This window comes from Pleurodeles waltl, chromosome 3_1, assembly GCF_031143425.1.
Source record: "Pleurodeles waltl isolate 20211129_DDA chromosome 3_1, aPleWal1.hap1.20221129, whole genome shotgun sequence".
Taxonomy (NCBI): Eukaryota; Metazoa; Chordata; class Amphibia; order Caudata; family Salamandridae; genus Pleurodeles; species Pleurodeles waltl.
Window position 1 is genome coordinate 1,390,889,652 of NC_090440.1, and position 14,994 is coordinate 1,390,904,645.

The following is a 14,994-nucleotide window of genomic DNA, read 5'->3' on the forward strand; positions in this document are numbered from 1 at the left end:
GTCATAAGTACAGAATATTAGCATTCTAGTTGTTCATTTGAACATTCTGGTGAAATTGAGGGATAGCAATGCAAAATGAACTGACAGGCTGCTGCTGTTGTTGGATGCACATATTTCACTTAGCATACCATACTTATTTCTGACTGTAATGAGGAATAGTTTTGATAATATGAAGAAAATGTGTCCTCATTTTAGCTCTCAAGAACACTAACCATAACTTTTATGACAAACTGGACCTCCTTATTACATTGCTTCCTAAAGGAAATACTAAGGTGGTCATTACAACCCTGGCAGTCGGTGGTAAAGCGGCAGTAAGACTGCAAACAGGCCGGCGGAAAAAAATTGAATTATGTCATCCGCCACTTCACCATTCCAACCGCCATGGCGGTGAAGACCGCGGGGCTGGAGATTGCGGTCTCCAGCCCGGCGGTCTTCACTAGACCGCCAACGGTATCAGGACCCTGCATACCGCCATGGATCTCGGGTGGTTGGGAACTGCCATGAGATCCATGGCGGTAGGCACAATCAGTGCCAGGGAATTCCTTCCCTGGCACTGATAGGGGTCTCCCCCACCCCTGCTACCCCCCACGAATCCTCCCCCCACATCCCCCACCCCCGCCACCCTCCCAAAGGTGGCACAACACCCCTCCCCACCCTGACCCCGGACATGCACATTTACACACCCCTACACGCACACACCCCGAACATGCACATTTACACACCCCTACACGCACACACCCCGAACATGCACATTTACACACCCCTACACGCACACACCCCCAACATGCACATATACACACCCCTACACGCATACATACACCTCGACAACACATATCCGCACACATACACACAGACATGCACACCGTCCGACCCGCACACATTTCCCATAAACACAACACCCCCGCACGCATACACTCACTCACTCACCCCCTATACACTCCCACACGCACACCCCCATGCACGCACACAACACACAACACCCACCACCCCCTTCCCTAACGGACGATCAACTTACCTTGTCCATTGATCCTCCGGGAGGGGACGGGATCCATGGGGACAACTTGCCACCAGAACACCGTCCCCAGAACACCGCCACACCGAATTGTGGGATGTGATTCAGTGGGCGGTGTTCTGTTGACATGGTGGTGGAGGTTGAGCAACCTCCACTTTCCCGCCGGCCGCCAGTATGGCTGCTGGCGACTTTCTGTATGAAAAAGGACAGCGGGCTGGCAACGGTCATAATACGCGGCGCGGAAGACCACCAGCACTGGTGGTCTTCAGCACGGTGGTACCTCAGCGGTTTTGTAAAAAGACCGCCGAGGATGTAATGACCCCCTTTATGTTTTACAACTTTGATTCCATCTAGATAGTGCTCAAGTGTGCCACATTTTTGTCATAAATGCAGAAAGTTACCACTCTAGTTGTTTGTTAGTGGTGAAATTGTAGTAGAACACTAGGAAATCAACTGAAGGGCTGCTGCTGGTGCATGTCTGAGGAAGATAGTGTGAGCTTGTAGAAAATGTGTTCTCATTTTACATCCTGTAGCACTTTCCATAACCTTAATGAGAAAGTCATGCGAGAAAACTGTTTTCTCTCAAATATATTTAATGAAATCCCAGCATTTTTCACAGTGTAAAATCCCTTTATAACACACCATAACTCTGTAAATTTGTATACTATAACCTACAAACTATTTAAATTATGACAAAAATCTGTTATCACCCTTCATATGTGTTCCTTGTTGTGACCCTCAAAATCTGGATTTCACTACAATGCATTTCACTGCGGCTATGGTCCAGAGTCCTGTAATGGCTGCAACAACATATTGTTCAAGTTGTGGCTAGTCAATCAAGGGGATGTCTCTTTGGGACTCAACCCGGGTGTCAGAGTGTGCTCACTCTTCCTCATATTTTTTTTCATTTAGTTTCAGGATGGAGAGATCATGCCATGAATCCGCTAATGGCTGCCACAGCATATTTTTTATATTGGGGAAAGCCAGTCATAATTGATTAATTCCCTTTAAATTGGCCAACCAGATTATGGGGGTTATTAAAACTTTGGAGGAGGTGTTAATCCATCCCAAATGTGACGGATATACCACCAGCTGTATTACGAGTTCCATAGGATATAATGGACTCGTAATACGGCTGGTGGTATATCCGTCACTTTACCGTCACTTTTGGGACGGATTAACACCTCCTCCAAAGTTGTAATAACCCCCTATATCTTGAAAACAACCTTTGAGACATCACTAACTTCTTCTGGAATCCCCAGCACCACTTTAAATGCAGATTTCTTGAAAGCCTCTAAATGGGATTACACCAAATAATGAAAATCATGCTTTCCTAGTAAAGTTCCTACTTTGTCCCAAATTTGGGGTATTTCCGTTCATCAGTTTTTTTTCAGTATTGGAGAGCAAATGAACTATGGGGGTCATTGAAGCCGCCCGCCAAGCTGTAACCGCCATGCGGCCGCCAATGCGGCCGCACTCCCGCAGTGCCCATTACAACATCCCCGCTGGGCCGGCGGGCGCAAACCTAGTTTACGCCCAGCGGGGATGCGGCCGCAACATAGGAGCCAGCTCCTAATGGAGCCGGCGGTGTTGCGGCCGTGCGACGGGTGCAGTTGCACCCGTCGCGCTTTTCACTGTCTGCTATGCAGACAGTAAAAAAGCTTAACGGGGCCCTGTTAGGGGGCCCTTCCACTGCCCATGCCTTTGGCATGGGCAGTGCAGGGGCCCCCAGGGGCCCCAGTACTCCCCTTACCGCCAGCCTCTTCCTGGCGGAGCAAACCGCCAGAAACAGGCTGGCGGTAGGGAAGTCATAATCCCCGCTGCCCTGGCGGATTATCACCGCCGGGGCTAAAACTGCAGGAAACCGCCAGCCCCGGCGGTGCGACCGCAGCGCTACCGCTGCGGTCCAAATATGGGTCTCCGTACCGCCAGCCTGTTGGCGGTACGGAAGCCACTTTAGCCCTGGCGGTCTCAGACCGCCAGGGTCGTAATGACCACCTATATTTCTAAAGAGCGAATTGTTACAATACTGGGTGCGCTGGTGATAAATATCTGAAACTAAGTTATATTTTCTACGACAGCCATGTCATCAAGATCTTACAGAACATCCAGTGATTTATTTCAGCTCAAAGAGTGAGTGGGAGCCTGTTCCAATGCTTGGGAGCCAGATGGGACAAGGATCTATCTCCCTTTCTCCTAAAATTAAATCAAAGCGTAGTTATTAGTGGGGCTTTTCCCAATCTCAGGGACCTACTTGGAACATATTGTTTTAGTTTCTATGAAATACTAACTGGCCCTGTTTGATAAAATGCCCAATAAGCCAAACAGATCATTTTAAAAAGCACTCTCTCTTCTACTGGAAACCTGTGTTGTTCCTTCATAGCAGCAGGGACCGATTTATATTTCCCTTATCCCATTTAAAGCCTTGCTGCCAAGTTTTATACCCTTTAAAGTATTGCCATCATTTTGGTGGGAAGTCTTAAGTACAAGATATTACTATAGTCCCAGTGCGATATAGTCAAAGCCTGGACTACTGGTAAGTGAGCCTGACTAGGCATTAAAGGAAGCCCTTTCTGTTATAGTTCCAGGTGCAAAAAACATGAAGCTGAGACCAGAGAAATGTGTTTCTTCATAGTAAGATCAGAGTCTATAGTTACACCCAACTTTTTTGCTGCTGATACCCGAGTTAGGGCATCTCTTAGTGCCTTAGGCCAGTGGTTCCCAACCTTTTGACGTCTGTGGACCCCCAGTTTATCATTACTGGAACCCGGGGACCCCCACTGAATATATATTGGAATCTGGGGACCCCCACTGAGTCATTACTGAAAGCTAGGGATGTAATCTGATAATATTATAGAATTGTTTAAGCAGCCGCGGACCCCCTGAGGAGGCTTTGTGGACCCCCAGGGGTCCCCGGACCACAGGTTGGGAACCACTGCCCTAGGCCACAAATTAGGTACATGTGTTATAGATAGAGGACCCACAGCATAGTAATTCAGTTTTGTCTGCATTCAATATTAGTGCATTGATGCACATCCACTGCTTAAGTTTCTGAATACAATCATTAAAATTGCTAGCTTCCTTTGATTCTTCCATCACTGACACTACCATTTGGATATCAGATGTGTAAGACATCAGAGACAGCCCAAATGTACACATTAATAAAGAATGCGGGGCTCAAAATAGAGCCCTGAGGGACTCCACATGTAAAAACTCTTTTGTTAGATTAAACTGAAGATATCCTAATAATTTGGGTACAGTTATTTAAGAAAGCTAATGGCCAATCCAATGCTTTTCCCAGAATCTCTGAATCAAAATTGGATGGGAGACCAGATCAAATGCATCACAGAAATCCAGTAGTACCAGTGGTGATCTTTAGCCTTTATCAAGGGGGCACCTTATATCATGTATTACTGTTACCAGAGCAGTATCTGTGCAGTGTAAAGAACTGAAGCCAACCTGAGCTTTAGCCAGGATATTATTGCCTTCAATACATCCAATATGTTTATTGATTTCTTTCTCCAGTATTTTCACTGCGGAGGATGCTTGAGAGATAGGCCTGAAGTTTGTTACTCCGGGTCAGCTGTTGTGTTTTTTTAAAGATGGGACGTATTTGGGCTTCTTTCAATGTTTGTGGACAGATGGCAGATCTAATTGATTGATTATGCAGATCTGTTCTTACTGGTGCAAGTAATTCAACCCTCAAGTAAAAACAAGGAGCAGGACAATGGTTCAGCAGCAAAACAGATTTAATTGTCAGCATTGATGAGTATACTACATTATGTTGCAGCAGTTCAAATTCTATTAGTATAGAAACCAGGTCCAGCTGTTGGGCGTGGTCTCCACTACCATATGCCTCTGCTAGCTTAAAATTTAGAATAGATCTATAAAGTGTCAGAGCCCAAAATTCCAGCTTGTCTGATAGAAGGAAACAACATACCTTTCACAAATTTAAAAACCTCCCTTTCTGAATAAGCGGTGTAGCTTTTTCCACTGATTGACACAGATGTTTATTCCTGTTTGTGTAACATATCTATATATATATATTAACAGAAAAAAAGGTAAAAGGGGCGTATTAGTTAGATGAAAATGTCAGTTAAAGCATATAGCTTTAAACAAACAATTAACAAAGTTATCAATGATGTCAAAGAACACGTCATGAGTGATGTAATATGTGAAGTAATTAATTAGTAGTGCATGGCAAAGGTGTGAGTTGTAGTCAATTTAGGGCACAAGGTATAGTTACTTGAGATAATTATCACTAGTGAATTTCAGTGGTTTTGTTTAAAACGGTATTTTGTAGCTGACATTTTCACCCAACTTTAACATCCCTTTAACCTCTGTTTTTCAGTGAATTTCAAAGGTTATTTAAATGTAAAGGAAGAAATCATTACAGGGCCTAACTATAACGTCACTTTAACCTTTGTTTTTTTCAGTGAATTTCTAGTTTTTTGTTACATAAAGTAAGATGTCCACGATGTCCCCTGCTGTGCGCAGTGTAGGGTTGGTCACAGGCCTGGTCTGCGGCATGACTGTGCCTCCATCCCACATGGGTGCCCAACCACCACGGGTGCAAGGCTGCAGTAGATGTAGAAATAGGAAAATGCATGTCAGGATTCTTTTTTAGCATGAAGGTATCCCTTCCTGCACAAAAACAATTCTGCCTGTAACACAGGCACCCTTGCTCCATGGCGCAAGAGTGCCTACACTGGTGCTAGGCTGTTAATTATATATTCAGCAAGCCTCTCTTCCAATATCTAGAAAGGAATAGCTGGCCCTCCAGACGGTATGATCTAAAAAGATGTATTCGGTTAGCAAAGCTGAATAAATTATAATATATTGTGTTTTTGTGTGACTTGGTGTAAATCCATTAAGTAGTTTTTGAGACATTAAGGTTCAAATATAAATGTATATCTATACGTTTGGGTCCGCAAGAGTCTCTCAATAGTTTTGCTGGAGCGCCAATTTAAAAAAGTGAGTGTTCTGATTGGCCCAAGGACTTTTTTACTTTGGGCCATTTCACTCCCGTGGGATTAGGACTACCGCAGGAGAGAGAGCTCTGACTGGCTGCCATATCCATGAGAAAAATGCTGCTGGCAGCCATTAAAGGACTCAGGGACTGAGGGCATGATTTATATCTTGGAAGAGGGAAATAAACGTCTGTCATAAACGTGAAGGATATCCTTTCTGCCGTATTACAGTCCAATTATATCCTGTGGAAATCGTAATACTGCTGATAGGATATCTGTCACATTTGTGAGGGAGTATTCCATCCACCGAGATCTAAATCAGGTCTTCAATCCCCTGTCCTGAAGTTAAAAAAAAACATAAGGGGCATGGTAGGGATACCCTAGCCTCTAGGCCCTGTGAGGCTCATCCAGAGAAATCCCCTCTGGGGCCAAAATACAAAGAAAGTTTAGAATTTTTGCTGCAATCACATGGGACTCAGCAGGAGGGCGGCAAAAAAACAAACCTAAAATGGTCACTCAGCCACATTCTTTTATTAAGGGAAGGTGGTGCGGGCCTCACTCCCTGAGCCATTGTAGGCTGCAGGTACCCTATCCCTTGGGCTGATTACTTTAAATAAGGGAAGGGGGGCTGCGCCCCCTCCCCCTGAGTCTTCAAAGGCCCTGTGGACCCCATCCCTAGGGGCCAGTTACTTTAAAAAAAAGGGGAAGGGGGCCGGCTCATATACTGTATCCCGAGCAACCCTTCCCAGAGACACAGTATTTTCTCTGCCCATACTACCGTGGGCAGGGAAACTTGTTTGCTGACGTCTACTGGAACCATTTTCAAATCTCCTGCCAACCGTGAGCAAAAGCTAAGGGGCATATTTATGAGAGTTTTGTGTCATGCTTGCACCACTCAACATGGTACATGCATGACACAAACCTCTAAGTTAGATTTTTGAAGCCACGCAAACCCACTTTGCTTGACTTTGAACATCCTCAAAAATCTGGAGTAATGCAACGCAGAGCACATGGCTGCATTGCATCACTCTGCACAAGGGAGGCATTCCATGGGTTTTGTGTGGTTGTTCCCATGCAACTCCCATGGTTTTTGACACATTCCCAAGTTTACCAAACCTGGTAAACCTGGGATTGCACCAAAAAGATACACCTACATCTCCCCAGAAGAGGCGTAACCAGGAGAAATATCTTTATTTCTCCTTGTTACTTCCAGGTTCTATGTGTGCTGCATTGTGCAGCACACATAGATAGAGGAAAATGCCTCTAAGGATTGTTTTTGTGCCCCTTCCTGCACAAAACTAATCCTGAATGCAATGCAGGCACCCTTGCACCATGGTGCAAGGGTGCCTGCATTGGTGGTAGGCAACCCATTGTGTGCCAGCACAGAGGGGAAAGGACAGAAATGCATTGTATGTCTTAAATACAGCACATTCCTGCCTTTTCCCAGTTATGTATGCAGCGCAGCAAGGTGACGCTACGCTGAGCTGCACTGCATGGCGCCACTTTGCCATCAAAATGGCCATAAGTCTGCTCCCAGCTGATTGGAGCATTAAAATGATTTTGCCACCTGGGAGCAGGCTTGTGTTCTGTTGAAACAGAACCCATATTGCTCCCACCCAGAGGAAACAGCATAAATAGCAGCTTCCTCTGGGCGGGAGCAGTGCCGGCTCCCCGACCATGAGTGAAAGCGGGCTGAGGGAGCGGAGACCCTGGGGCTACCCTCACCACCCCCAAAGTGTGCTTCTTTGGTACCACGGGTGGGCACCAGGGCACCTCCTTATAAATAATGGAGCCCTGGGGCATGAGGTCCCCAGGGCCAAAATGTGCTCAGGGAGGGAGGCTGCATGGCCTCCTCCCCTTTTCAATAAAATATGGGCTAAGGGTATGGTGTTCCCAGGGCCTAATAGGGCTTGGGGAAGGGGACATGCGGCCCCTTTCCCCTATTTATAAAATGAAGACCACAGGAATGGGGTCCCCAGTTCCATAATAGGTTTGGGAAGGAGAGCAGTGCAGCCCCTACCCTTTTTAATAAAATACAGACAGGAGGTAAGGGGTCCCCAGGGCCTAATAAGGCTCGGGGGGCACGGCCACCTCCCTTTTACGATGTAATGCAGCCACAGGGAATGGGATTCTCTTTACCTAATAAGACTCGGGGAGCAAGGCACATGCCCCTCCTCCTCTTTTAAAAAAACTGACAACCCAAATGGATGGGTCCCTGGGGCCTAAGATGGCTAGGAGAGAGGGGTTGCGCAGCCCTACCCCCTTTTTTTATTGTATTTAGCCCCTGGGTGGGATCGTAGGGGCTTAATAAGTCTCAGGCAGAGTGTGCAGCCCTCCTCTCCTTTTCTATTGTATTTGGTCACAGGGGATGGGTCACCAGGGCCTAATAAGGTTTGGGGTAAGGGTCCTTAAGGCTCGGGGAGTGGGTCTGCACATGCCAAAGCTGTGCAGGGTGTGGGTTTGACAGTCTGCTGGGGGTTTGGTCACAGTGCCTGGTGGCTGACCAAGCCCTATGACCAACCCCCACAGCACATGGCCAAAAGCTGTGCTCAGCGTGGGGCTGACTGCCTACAGGGAGCTAGATGGAGGCTCTGGCTGCAAGCTAGGGCCTGCGTCAAACCTCACACCTTGCATGATCAAAGGTCCAGCAAGGCATGGGTTAGCTGCCTGCGGTAAGGTTGGCTGCCTCTGGGTGGGTTGGCACCAGGGCCTGCCAAATGCCAGGCCCTGAGGATAAGCCCCTACTGTGCATGGCCAAAGGATGTCCACAGCATGGAGTTGGGTCCCTGCGTAGGGTTGGCCACAGAGCCTTCCTGCAGGCCAGGCCCTGCAGTCAATCCTGCAGCGCATGGCCAAAGACTGTGTGCAGCAGGGCAGGGGGACTGGCTTTACATGTGGTAAGAAAATACTACTTTACATAAAATAAATCCTAGAAAGTCATTGAATAAAACAAAGGTTAAAGTAACATTATAGTTTGTGTGATAAAAAGATCTTTTTTTGTTTTGAAAAGCCTTAAAAATTCACTGAAAAAAAACAAAGATTAAAGTGACATTATAATCAGGTGAATCGTTTTGGATTAAATTAAAAACACAGAAAATCATCAGTTATAGTTAGCAGAGATAACTGTAATGTGCGCCCCTGCCATGCACTGTTTATGGCCTCACATATTACATCACTCATGACATGCCCTATGACATAACTTATGACATCACTCACGACATCATCCAATGAGTGTGTTAGTTTGATTTATTGTTTACATACACTGGTTGTAAGTGTTTACATATGCTCCCAATGCATCATAGGCATATAAAGGTACTAAACATGGTATGAATCTTTGTATTCAAGAGTAACTGTCTGTGCAGGTGACAGCTGAAACATGTGTCCAGTATGTTCCATACACGTTTGTTGGTTTAGTTCCATTTTGGTGCTTCCAGAATATTCAAATCCTGAACGGTGACTCATTTGCAGCAAATGACAAGAGTTGTCTCATACATGAACACCCCGGGGGCTGGCTCAGGCTAGTATCTTCTTCCTGCTTCACACATCACTATGAAATGTCATGCACTCCAAAGCTATTTATATAACCCAATCACCTCTCCAGACGACAAATACATATCGTAATACCCATATGTGTAATCACTTCTCCAACACATCTTAAGGGCCTGTAAATGCTAGATGGATTGTCTAATATCTTGGTATAAATAATCTGGGATCATTCTGTACTCCTAACTTTTGTATTACACAGACTCACACCCCCATGCAGTGGCAGCTCCTCCGTTAGGGCAGAGGAGCATCACCCCACTGCTGAGAGCCAGCAGAAGCAAACATGAATAATAAAATCATAATAAAACATGTTTATTATCATTTTATTTTTTATTGCTGTCACTGAGCTGACTCTTGGGCAAGGGGTCATCCTGATGGACAGCAGAAGGGAGGAGGTTTTGGGGGGCACTGCAAGTGTGCATGTCAGTTTTGCCGGCTGTCTTAGGACAGCCAAACCGACATGCGCACTTAGATTTCTTCGACATAAGCTGTGTTGCACAGCCGTGTGTAAAACTAGTACAGGCTCACTGTCCCTGAGTGAGCACCAAAGCAGCCTGCTCAAACCAATCCCAGCGCTTCTCTCATGTTGGTAATAGTATTACCAGCATGAGAGCAGAGTCTGGATTGGTGTAGAGGAGTCTGGGAGCCTGTGCACCTGCCAATGGAATGCTGGTACAGGGGCAGAGGAGCAGAAGAGCACCAAGGCAGCGGATGGCAGGTGATTTCTCTTTTAATTTTTTTGTTATTCTCCCCGCTCCACCACTTTTGTTGACAGCAGCTGCCACTTGCCCCATTGATTCTCACTTCGTACTTCCAGAGCTAAGCTATGTGCAAAGCTCTAGGTAATATCGTGCACTTGCACACAAGCCAGCCATTCTTCCTAGAAACAGGACGTTTTAAAGTTAGAAGTGCATATGGGTATGATGATGTGCATTTGCCTTTCGGAGAAGTGATTGGGTTATATGAATAGCTTTGGAGTGCAGCCATCTCATAGTGATGTGTGAAGCAGTGAAGTGGAACCAGTCTTTAGTGGAAGAAGGAAAACTCCAGGTTGGAGGTACTGTAATACCTTACCAACTATAGAACACAGGAATAGGACTGAGAAAAGCTTCATTCTGGAGGCTGCCCAAGCCTCACATGAGGCCAGCTGTGCTCCACAGCATCCTGCAGCAGCACAGGGACTAGCCCTGAAGCTACACATATGATGTTGCGTGCTGACGAAGTCTGTTTTTTCAGTAGTAGCCCTACACTTTTCATTTAGCTTCTGCACTCTTTTCGAATAGTTCACACCTGATTAACAGCGGAAAGTGTAGAATTTAAAAGGTAGATGTAAGTAAATGGCACAATGCCTCATCTCACCACTCAAATGATTCACCATTTGTCATGCAATGGACTGTCCGGTGTGCCACAGCGGAGTACCGCAGGGTGGAAGCCTTTCTGAGCAGAGCTAAGATTGAGAGTACATGGTATGACATGCTTAAGGCCTGAGGTAGGCAAGAACTTGCGTCATGTAAACCCAAGAATCCGGGAGCGCGGCGTGGGCTCCAGCTGAGGTAACCCACTCTCGCAGGTCCAGGGCATAAGTCTGCACTGCATGTGTCCAGCGCAGTGAAAGGCCTGCTGCGGAAGGAGTATCCTGTAGGAGAACAACGACAAATTTAGCCCGTGAATGTGCCAAGGTTTCTGTGATTGCTCCGTGTGATTATAGGCTCGAGCGAGCAGCGCTCTAAAGCTGCCGGAGATGCCCATGTGATTCGAAGCAGGGCTAAGAGAGCGGACAGGATGCTGATGCTCTCTGAAAGGTACAGACTGTTCTCACTTTGACGCGCTAAAATTAGAAGCGAGCATGATAAAGGGGTCGACGGGAGTGGTGGGTGATGGCGTTCCTGCGCACTCATTGTGTAGAAGTCACACATGCGGCTGTCGAGAGATAAGGATATAAAGGGATAGCTCCTGCTGTGCAGTCAGTCGATGTATATCTATGTGCATATGTGTGTTGTGTGAGAGGACAGACACTACCTTGCAGTCAGTGTACATGGCGAAGATGGACCTGACTGCAGAGGGTGTGCTTCATTAAAATGACTGTTTTTGTGAATGGGGACTGTTACGTTTCTATTTTAAAGGGCCATTAGTAGAAAATATTTAGGGGCATATTTAAAAGAAAGTGGTGCATCGGTCCCAATGTGCCACTTTTCTCGCGTCGCCCCCGCCTCACCTAACAACACAATTTTTGCTCCGTATTTACAATACAAAAAATGGTTTGGAAATGTATTGACCAAGTACAGATTTATTAATGTTAATTAGTGTCCATCCGCTGCTCGTGCTGTGATTCAGTTATTATTTCTTCTTTTTTGGCATTTGTAGCTCGAACTCTACCCAAAGGTACCAACACTTCATATAAGCATCAGTTATATTCCATAACTTCACATTCTTTATTTTTATTTTTTAAGAGAAAGGGAGAAAAGGTGATTTTCCCAGATCACAAGATTTTGAGCCAACGCCTGGACTCTAACCTGGTTCCTCAGTTCAGAGAAAGGCAGTTCTGCCCATAGCACCAGACCCCTCTACCCCCTGCCATCGAGTATCCTGCCTCTCCCCTTTCTTTTAGCCATGTTACACAGCAGCAGTGCTGCTGTACAACATTGCAAAAAGCAACATTAACAAAGAAAATAGATCTTCCATAGTGCGACCACTTGGCTTTGCCAATGCTTGTTTTAACCTGGTTTGCTACCCGACAGCAATATAATACAGTTTCTACATATCTAGCACAAATAATAGCGGCGGCATGACAGTGTTTCATTGGTTGTGAGTACTGTATTAAACCACTACCATACCACCTCCTGGCGTTCGTTATCCTTGACCGTTCCAGCAGGCTAGCATGTGCCAGGAGTACAAAAGTTACCCAAAACAGTGAATTAGCAGAGAGAGTGCTACTTTCAAATGAGTGATACATCATATGGCCCACCACAAATACTGCTGAGGAACTACTGACTCCCTAGGACACTGAGAAAATGTCTCACGTCGTCTCAAAGGCATGTTCCTGTGAACCTAGGTAGCTAACTATAGCTCTGTTTGATATAGGTGAGCTGAAGTTGCCTTATCGAGTACAGCGTCACCTCCTCCTGTACTCCTCAGCTAGCATAGTTGATATTTCAGCCATAGTCATGGCGAAGTGGCCAACTTGTGATGACCCTTCGGTGTTTACCAGAGTAAGTAAAATGTATATTTTTAGGTATGGTGATTATAACTGTTATTAGGGTCGAGCCTGCGTTGCATGCGCTCGCGCATGCGTATCGCAGCGAGACGCTTTAGTGTTTAGAAAAGGGCTCGGAGCCCTGTCAACGTCACCTCAGGGTTTTTGATTGGTTTGTGGGCTTGCCTAATAAAATCTGCTTGCTTTCATTAGTCGAAGGCATGCATATGTCATGCCTTTCCGGTGGCTAGCCCTCCTCCAGCGCATCGACCAAGTACAGAAAACATGCGAGGCTCGCTGTCCGGCTCGTGGACTACTTTTTCCGCTAATTTACTAGCGCGATTTCGCTTGGCAGAAGTCGAGCGCTTTTCATAATTGTTAGAAATGGGGTCTTTGGTTGACAGTCAGGTTACCCCCTGTTCAAGCAAGGACCCTCACTCTAGTCAGGGCAAAAGAGAATCACCCTCAGCTAACCCCTGCTTACCCCCTTGGTAGCTTGGCAGAGCAGTAGGCTTAACCTCAGATTTCTAAGTGTAAAGTATTTGTACCAACACACACAGTAACTTAATGAAAACACTACAAAATGACACAACACCAGTTTAGAAAAATAGGAAATATTTATCTAAACAAAACAAGACCAAACAACAAAAATCCAACATACACAAGTCAAGTTATGAATTTTTAAAGATTAAACTAAAAAATAGCGCTTAGAAACAAAAATGCTTCGATGAGATGTTAACACGGCGTCGTGACGGAGTCGTTCCCAGCAAGCCGACACCAGCGGCGCCAGACACGGAGTCGTGTAGACCCCCAAGTACAGTACCTTTGGTGAAGAGTGAAAGCAAGCCGATGCGCGAAGTCGGCGATCGTGGCGTCTCTGTGCGAAACGTTGAATCCGTGCACTTCGAGCGGCATCGGTCACGACGTGGTGCAGCGACTTCCACGGAGTCGCGGACTTCAGCGGGGCTGCTACGGCGTCAGGCCTGTGAAGAGCGTCGCGTTCCAGCAAAGGTCACGGCGTCGGGTGCAGGCGGCGTCACCGGATTCAGCAGCGGCATCGGTCCGGAGTCGTCCGAAGTCGATTTCCTTGGATTTCCACCAGCTTTCCTTTCAAGGGCCCAGGGACTGGATAGGGCACCACTTGTCAGAGCAGGAGTCTCTCCAGAGACTCCAGGTGCTTGCAGAGAGAAGTCTTTGCTGTCCCCGAGACTTCAAACAACAGGAGGCAAGCTCTAAATCAAGCCCTTGGAGATTTCTTCACAAGATGGAAGGCACACAAAGTCCAGTCTTTGCCCTCTTACTCTGGCAGAAGCAGCATGTTGTAGGGTAAGTAAAGACCGATAACGTGAAGAGTCTTTAACTCGATTTATTCCAGATCAGAAGTACAATACAAACACGCTGCGAAGGTTACACCAGCGTCTCCGTCCTCAACCATCTCTCTCAACTGCCTCCACTCGAATCACACTCCCCTCCGGAATGTCATTGTCATCACAGAGCATGCGATGACAATTCCATTCGCGTGCTGACAATTCCATTCATTCCATTCGCGTGCGTGAATACAACACAGCACTGCAGGAAAGCTCCACAAAGCACAGTCACAGGCAGGGCAGCACGTCTTCCTCAGCTATCAGCTCTTCTCCAGGCAGAGGTACCTCTTGGTTCCAGAAGTGTTTCTAAAGTCTGTAGATTTGGGTGCCCTTCTTATACCCACTTTAGTCTTTGAAGTCACCTTTCTTCAAAGGGGACTCACACCTACTTGTGAAATCCTGCCTTGCTCAGGCAAGGCCTCTGACACATACCAGAGGGTTGGAGTCTGCATTGTCATGGGCAGGCATAGTCCTTTTAGATGAGAGTGACCACTCCACCCCTCCCTCCTAGCAGAGATGACCAATCAGGAAATGCAGGTTACACCCCAGCTCCCTTTGTGTGACTGTCGAGTGTGGGGTGAAAAACAACCCAACTGTCAAACTGACCCAGAGAGGGAATCCACAAACAAGGCAGAGTCACAGAATGGTTTCAGCAAGAAAATGCTCACTTTCTAAAAGTGGCATGTTCAAACGCACAATCTTAAAATCAACTTTACTAAAAGATGTATTTTTAAATTGTGAGTTCAGGGACCCCAAACTCCACATGTCCATCTACTCTCTAGGGGAATCTACACTTTAATCCTATTTAAAGGTAGCCCCCATATTATCCTATGAGAGAGACAGGCCTTGCAACAGTGAAAAACGAAGTTGGCAGTATTTCACTGCCAGGACATATAAACCACATTACTA